Consider the following 7,669-nt stretch of genomic DNA (forward strand, 5'->3'; position numbering starts at 1 on the left):
GCCTGATGCACAGCTGCACAAGCAGCAGCACGTTGGCCTAGGTTTCTCCCCACCTACATTAGCTGCTTCCCTGAACACTTTTGAAATACACCAAGCACAACCTGAAAGGTGGGTTATGTGCAGCACAGCCAGCTGCCCCACTGGACCTGAAGCTGCTTAGGAGCAAAAGTTATGCTGGGCAGTGCAAACGGGAATGCTTCTCAGGAGCCATGATGGAAAATACATAGCCTTAAATTTGAAGTGCACTGAAATAAAATTGTCTTTATTGGAAATCAGGCTGATATGGCCAATAACTTGGCCAATAAATGGCCTGTGCATGCACGCAGCTGCAGCACAGCATCTAGGTTGCAAGGAGAGCTGCGGGCAGCTCATAGGTTTCTTGTGGTGGGGATGGAGGAAAGGGAAGGGAAAGGGCATGGGGGGCAGATCAAGGCACCTGCAGTGAGGGAGGAGTGGGACTGCAGCTGGGGCTGGGGCAAGTGCTGCCCAGCCAGGGTGGACCAGGTACAGGATGGAGTCGCGGCTCGTGCAAGGTGGGGAACGGCTCCCACCGCTGCGTGACACTTGTCTAGGAGCTGCTGGTTTGACGGCTGGTCCAGCACTCATCCAGGAAGACACTTGTGGGGGGAGGGGTGCTCCCAGTTCTGTGTGGGGCAGGCTGGGGCTAGGGGCTGTGCCAAGCTTTTCTCAGCAGGGTGGGACTGTGGGCAGTGGCAGTGCTGGGAGAGAGGTTGGGGGGCTACAGCAAGTTTTGGGGTGGCTGCAGCCCCTCCTTAGCCCCCTTCCAGTGCTGCTGCCACCCAACCTGAGTGCAACCCTATCCCACTGGAAAGAGCCTGCCCTGCCCCGTACAGATCTGGGGCACATGCCTCGCCCCCCCATGCCCTCCCGGACAAGTAATGGGAGCAGTGACGGTAGCCATTGGACAAATGGGCAAGGGCTGGATGAGCCACCAGACCATAGTTTCATAGTTGGTAGGGTCGGAAGCAGATCATCTAGTCTGACCCCCTGCCATGGGCAGGAAAGGATGCTGGGGTCAAATGACCCTGGATAGATGATTATCTAGCTTCCTTTTGAAGACCCAAGGTAGAGGCAAGCACCACTTCCCTTGGAAGTTGGTTCTGGCTCCTAGCTGCCCTGACAGTGAAGTAGTGCCTCTTGATATCTAGCCTGAATCTACTCTCAGTCAATTTATGGTCATTGTTCCTTGTTACTCTCGGTAGTGCTCAGGGAAACAGGGACTCTCCCATTGCCTGCTGGTCCCCCTTGGCAAGTTTATAGGTGGCCACCAGATCCCCTCTCTTGTGGAGGCTGAACAGGTTCAGGTCCCATAGCCTCTCCTCAAAGGGCCTGCTTTGCTGCCCCCTAATCATGTGAGTGGCCCTCTTCTGGACCCTCTAGATGCTGTCCACATCCCTCCTGAAGTGCGGTGGCCAGAAGTGGATGCAGTACTCCAACTGTGGCCTGACCAATGTCGCATAGAGGGGAGGATCACCTGCTTGGACCTGCTTGTGATGCATCTATGGATGCATGACAAGGTGCGGTTAGCCTTCCTGACCGCATCCCCACATTGGCAGCCCATATTCATCTTGGAATCAGTAGTGATTCCAAGATCCTTCTTTGCCTCTGTGCTGACAAGAAGGGAGTTCCCCAGCCTGTAGGGATGCTGCCGGTTCTTCCTCCCCAGGTGGAACACTTTGCACTTGTCTGTATTGAAACCCATCCTGTTCTCATCCGCCCACCCCTGTAACCTGTCGAGATCTAGTTGTAGCCTGTCCCTCTCCTCTAGCGTGCTCACTTCTCTCCACACCTTAGTGTCATCTGTGAACTTGAACAAGGTGCTTTTCACCCCCTCGTCCAAATCGCCGATGAAGATATTGAACAGTATGGGCCCGAGGACCGAGCCCTGGGCTCCCGGATGAGCAGCGCATATCAATGGGGGCTGCCCCCTCCGGCTGAGTCACAGCTCTGTCCCGTGCTTGCCCTAGTCCCTGCCCCAGCCCCACTCCTCCCTCACTGTGGGGGCCTTGATCTGCCCCCCTGTGCTCCTTCTGTCCCCCCTCTGTTTCCACTACACCAGACTTAGCAGCTGCACGCAGCTCTTCACACTGCTGGGCTGATATCAGAAATCGGATTGGTATCAGCTGATATGCCTCCTTAAAAATCAGCTATTGCTATCAGCCCCAAAAATCTGTATTGGTGCACCCCTACTTACAATGGCTTTTAATTTTAAAAGCAGCAGGGGCTTTTAATAAAGGTCAAGCACTTCCCCTGGGAAGACTTTAGTATCTGATATGTATTGCATGGGCTGGTGTACAAAGGGAGGGAACAGGAAGGATGCCAAAGTGGTCAGGGGCTTTGGTAGAAGAGCAGAGCCACATTTCTTGCCTTTCTCAATTCTTACAGCAAACCCACTTTCTGAACAAGCCTGTGTCATGCAGGCAGCTGGAAGGACTAGTGTCAGCAACAAAGCTAAGCTGAGAGGTTGTGAAGGGGGTCTCTTTTACAGGGATCTTCTAGCTCTGTTTTAAGTTATTCTGTTGTTGTGTCACATTGCGGTTGTATAAGTTATTCAACCTTCGTTGTAAGCTGCCCTTAGCCTTTGTTGGGAAGGGCAGTGTACCCACTGGGCCTCGAACATCCCGTCTCGTGCAGCCTCGGTTCGGGCGGCCGGTAGAGGGGATCCTACAGTCTCCTGCAGGCCTGTGGGCTGCCGTCTATCCTCTGAGCAGCTTCCCCCAGTCTCGCCTGCCATGACTTTGAATGTTATACCAGTCAGGGGGCCAACCACCCAGGGTTCAGTTGCAGCAGGGAGACCGCCTGGCAGTAGTCCGTGGGGCTCCACCTTCGTCAGGTCGTCAGATCTTCTGGGCCGTACCCCTGATGATGTTGTGTCTCTTGAGCTCGATGATCTCCGTAGCCCTATTATGCCTTCAGCACTTCCTCCTTGGGATAACTCAATCACTTAGCCGTTTGGTTTTAGAAGGGCCTCCACCTGCCCTAAAGTGGCCTCAGACCCAGGACTCTAAATTTAACCAACAATCAAACAAAAAAAGGACGGTGCAGAGCTGCCTTGCCTGCATTGTCACGCCCTACCTCCCAACACCTCCAAAAAGGGGAAACAAAAGGAACCAAAACAAACTATACGTTGGGAAGGACCTGTCCGGTTTTCTTCCCAGCCCTACTGCTAGGATAACAGGGTGTCTTTCCACCCCTAGGATCCCACTGGGGCTGACCAGTTGTCTGGCCAGGGTTAACCTCAGCCCCTTGTCCTGGGTCGTTTCTCCCCTCGCTCCACCGAGCGCAGTATGCGGTGTTGCTCTCCTCAGATGCTGTCAGAGGCGTTCCGCTTCTGACGTTCTGCAGTACCGTCTCAAGTGGCTGGCCACCTCCTATACTGTGTGCTGGTACCTAGCCTCTTGCCATCCTGCTCCGCAGACTTCCTTGCTGCTCACGGCTGTTCTTGCCAGGAGGGAGAGTCTCCTCTGGCTCCTGTGTCCCCCTGACACTCCTGCCTTTGCCGGTGCAGAGAGCCTCCTCTGGCTCTCCTGTTTCTCCAACACTCCCACCTTTGCCGGTGCAGAGAGCCTCCTCTGCCTCCTTGCCCCGCTGCTCTCCACTGGCACAAAGACCCCCTGCTCTCTCCCCTAGAGTCTCTCTCGCGGCGCCTGGCGAGTCTTCCCTGATGCTCCTTCTCCCCTTAGTGTATTCTGGGCAGTGCCCGGTGTTAGAGACTTTCCCGTCTCTGCTCCACTCCTCCTGCCAGCTTCCCCGGTGGTTTCCTTTATTCCTGCTGGCTGGTGATTACCAATGACGTCACTGGCCAGTCTCAGCTGGATAAAGGCACGGCTTATGACCTGCACGGATTTCCTTTCTTCCTCCAGCTGCGTTGCGGGTCCTGTTGCTGCCGGTAAGTAATTTCTTTGCATTATTTTTGTCTCTTTTCTTTTTTTTTACTGTGTGCTCCCTGCCCCAGGGGGTCCCCGCTTACTGTTTGGGGTTGTTTTCCCCATTCTTCCGTGGGACAGGCAGCATATAAATCAAACAGATAAATAATACTGTGGAATGCGCCATGCAGGAATGATAGCATACATTCAAATGTAGCACTACAGGCCAATATGAGATGTATATCATATTATTTTACATCATTCTTGTGTCTTTAGCTTCATTTTTAGAGAAAATCTTATATTTAGCTTAAAAAATAGCATGTAATTTAAATAGTTATCAATAGAAAAATCACTATTAAGAGGATTTTTTACTCAGTAGACAGAGATCAAAATACATAGGTCATAGTGACATGTTGTCACTGTTCTTGACTTACTATTGGAAATGTTTCAAAATACAAATTTTAAGGAGTACTTGGTGACCCAGACAAAGTTCTTACTTTTGATGGAAGTTGTTGAACTTGAAGTTGGTCCTTTTTACAAAGCCATTCATTCGGAAATGTTTTTCTCCTCTCAGCACTCTATGGATAGCTCCCTTAACCTGCATAATACAAGTGAAGGATTCTGAGAAACTAATAGTGAAATAAACAATAAAATCTTAATTTGATACTACATGGGGTGGGGGGGGGCGGGGAATCTCACTCCCATATATCAGTCTAAATGTAAATATGAAGCAACAGTATACATTTTGTATGATGTTTGGAGAAGACGGGTGGGAACAAATAGGATTGATTATATCAGAAAGAAGGAATAAGGATAATTATACCATTTTCTTGTTCTAGTTAGTTTTTTTTAACAAACTAAAGTCATAGATATCGTGGGATTTTGACATCATAAAGCTCAGTTATGTGTTTTAGTATTTTCCCCTTCATTTATGGATAAAATAACAATCACAGGCACTGACCCGTTATAGTGAGGTACTGAGTAATTTTGTATACAAGTGAAACAGTATCTTATTTATAGTTAACATAACACCAACCAAGTTAATGTGCACTTTACATTTATTACATAATGTTCTGAAAGTATAGGATTGATCACAGGCAAGTCTCTTAACATCTCTAACTATCAGTTTCATTTATGTGTAAAATGGGGATACCATCAATTCAAAGGTGAAGCTAAATTAATATTTGAGGCTTTAAAGGCAAAACAAAAAAATGCAGAATATTAATAAAAAAGTGGAAATACATATTACCAAAAAAAGGTACATTTGTAGCATTGTGCCAATCTGTAACAATTGCCTTTCATTTAAGATGGATATGAGTAAGCAACTGAACTCATCCTTTAGAGAAGCTGAAATAATTTCTCAGTCAACATAGGCTTATATATCACTTAGAAGTAAATGCATCCTTGGCAAGACTTTGAACATGCCTGGGTAGAGGAAGAGTTTGCAAGTGAAAAATGAGAAACATGAAGAAAGGAATGGAGAAAAGAAAGCTCTGGTATAGCCTGGATAAACAAGTATAACCGAGGTCAAGCTTTGAGTGAGTGTTTTGGCAGGGGAAGATGTTGATTGAACAAACCTTTGCCTTGGTGGTTCGAGTTCTCCTGTGCATGGTCTTATTCTTTTACATAATTAAGTGCATCTAGTTCCCTTGTTCTTCCTAGGTCTATAACCACTTCTGATAACTTCTCTTTGCTCCACAAGTCTGCTGCCCACTTCCCTCTTAAGAATCACCTTTGAGGTTGCCATAAAGAGGGAGAGCAACTGTTTTCCCTCACTGTGTAGGGCTGGAGGAGAAGCAATGGCTTCAAATTGCAGCAAAGTAGATTGAGATCAGGTATCAGGAAGAACTTCATTAGTGTTAGACTAGTGAAACAGTGGAATATGCTGCTCCAGGGAAGCTGTGGAATTGTCTTCTTGAAAATCTCCAAAGACAACGTTGGGGAAGAAACATTAGATAGATGAGGAGTAATGTTCTTACATTCAGATAAGGGGTTGGACCAGATGACTCCTGGGTCCCTTGCAACCCTATGATTCTGTGGTTTGCATCACTGGGTTAAAAAGTAACTGGTATTTAGCTTGGGTAGCATCTGGTGCCTTCCCAGACTTGAACAAGGGTTTTTTGTTCAAAAGTTCATTCAATCTCTCTTCCCAACTGTAGAGGTGGTCCTATAAAAAGGTATGTTAAACAAATCTTTGGAACATTATAGCTACAACAATACTACAGTGCTGCTTCAGGAAAACAGGAGGTGGTATAGTTGTTGTAAATGAATAAAATTGCTTCAAATAATTTCTTTCCCTAACTGGAGCCACCTACAAAACCCCAAATATTGGCAAGTTACTTGGTCTATAGGAGTAACACTGGCTTAAAGCAACAGCTGGAGGTTCCCTAAGAAAGGCTGAGAGAGAGCTTGCAGACAAAAGTGAAATCTCTTATGGAGAAATAAACATCTCAATAGATTGAGAAGCTTTGTATTAACACTCCTAGTCCAGACTGGTGAGAGACCAGTTAGGTGAGTAGCACATTGACCAACCTAGACTGAAAGTTCCTTTTTCAAAGAGGGGAGAACAAGCAAACTTTAGCCAACTCAAAACTAACAGATAGACATGAGCTATAGCAAGAACTGCAGGGATGAAAAATTTAGCTCTAGGAAGATAAAAGGGACAATGATAACAGCAGAAGTCAGCAACCTCAGTTCAGGATTTGTCCAGTTAGAGGACCTGAATAGCAGAAGGTACTCAAATATTTACACAAGTTCTCCATCCTATTTATATCCCATTGAGACATACAGAGAAGGAGGTGGATTCTTTTAACTGGAAAATGCATAAATCCACCTTTGGAAGGGAAACTCCAATGGGGATGTTTGATTTAGTAAAACAAAGAGTCCAAATGAGTGATTACAAAGGTGGTTGGGGAGAGTGGGGAACAACTTGAGTGGCGCAGCTATGATGGTGCAGCAGAACATACCACTGAGCAAAAAGTGAGTTATCCAACCCCTGTATACTAAGAGCCTCCCATTGGTCTGGGTTAGCCAAGATGCAACTAAGAGTTAGAACCAGCGTAGGGGGAGAGGGTTTGAAGAAACTACCTGGCTTGGCCAAGGGCCTGAGACTTGGGATCCTGGCATACCTGGATAAAAAAAAGGACTTTCAGGATTAATTAGCAATGGACTGATTTAGAGATATTCCCTTGGATTTAGATTTGCACATTAGGATTAGTAGAGACTATCAGACAGACTAAGAAACAGTGAAATTTAATCTTTTCTTGTGGCAGCCAACCAGAACAGGAAACAGACACTTGTGAGGAAGATACAAATACTAGAATGGGTTATTAGAGATTGTGGGGTTTCAATTAGCGGAAGTCTGTAAGAGCAAACACTTGGATGGAATCATTTAGATCAGGATGATCCTGCATGGAGCAAGGGATCACTGTACTAAATGCCCTGTGGTCCTTTCCAGCCTCATTTTTATAAGATTGCCATGAGCCTTGTAGCTAAATCTGTGTCTCAAATATGCACGTGGAAAGGGGAAATATATATTTGTTTATGACATTATTACATAATTAGGAAAAATAAATTCTGTTTCTAAAAGGAAAATAGGCACCATACACAAATTAAGGGAAGCAAATTCAGGGAAATTCTGGTCTGTGGATAAATTAATTGTAAGAGGCAATATTGTTATAAACATAAGGCAAATAAGAACAAAGCATCACAAATGTCCAATGATAACACATTACCTATTCTGGCAAATGGGAGGACAAAGCTGAAGGGGCAGATCTTGAAGA

General features: G+C 46.5%; 1 protein-coding gene across 1 annotated transcript in view; it reads left to right on the plus strand.

Moving 5' to 3' along the window:
- The first annotated feature begins 4,961 nt into the window (after positions 1-4,961).
- The window catches only part of BTD (biotinidase), a 26,517-nt gene continuing 23,809 nt past the window's right edge, over positions 4,962-7,669 (plus strand). The window contains exon 1 of the mRNA XM_019508659.1: positions 4,962-6,398. The gene's annotated coding sequence lies outside the window, so the exon portion shown is untranslated. The remainder of the gene's footprint in view (positions 6,399-7,669) is intronic.

The sequence above is a fragment of the Gavialis gangeticus genome, unplaced genomic scaffold (genome assembly GCF_001723915.1).
Source record: "Gavialis gangeticus isolate Ggan-Ray unplaced genomic scaffold, GavGan_comp1, whole genome shotgun sequence".
In the NCBI taxonomy this organism is placed as follows: Eukaryota; Metazoa; Chordata; order Crocodylia; family Gavialidae; genus Gavialis; species Gavialis gangeticus.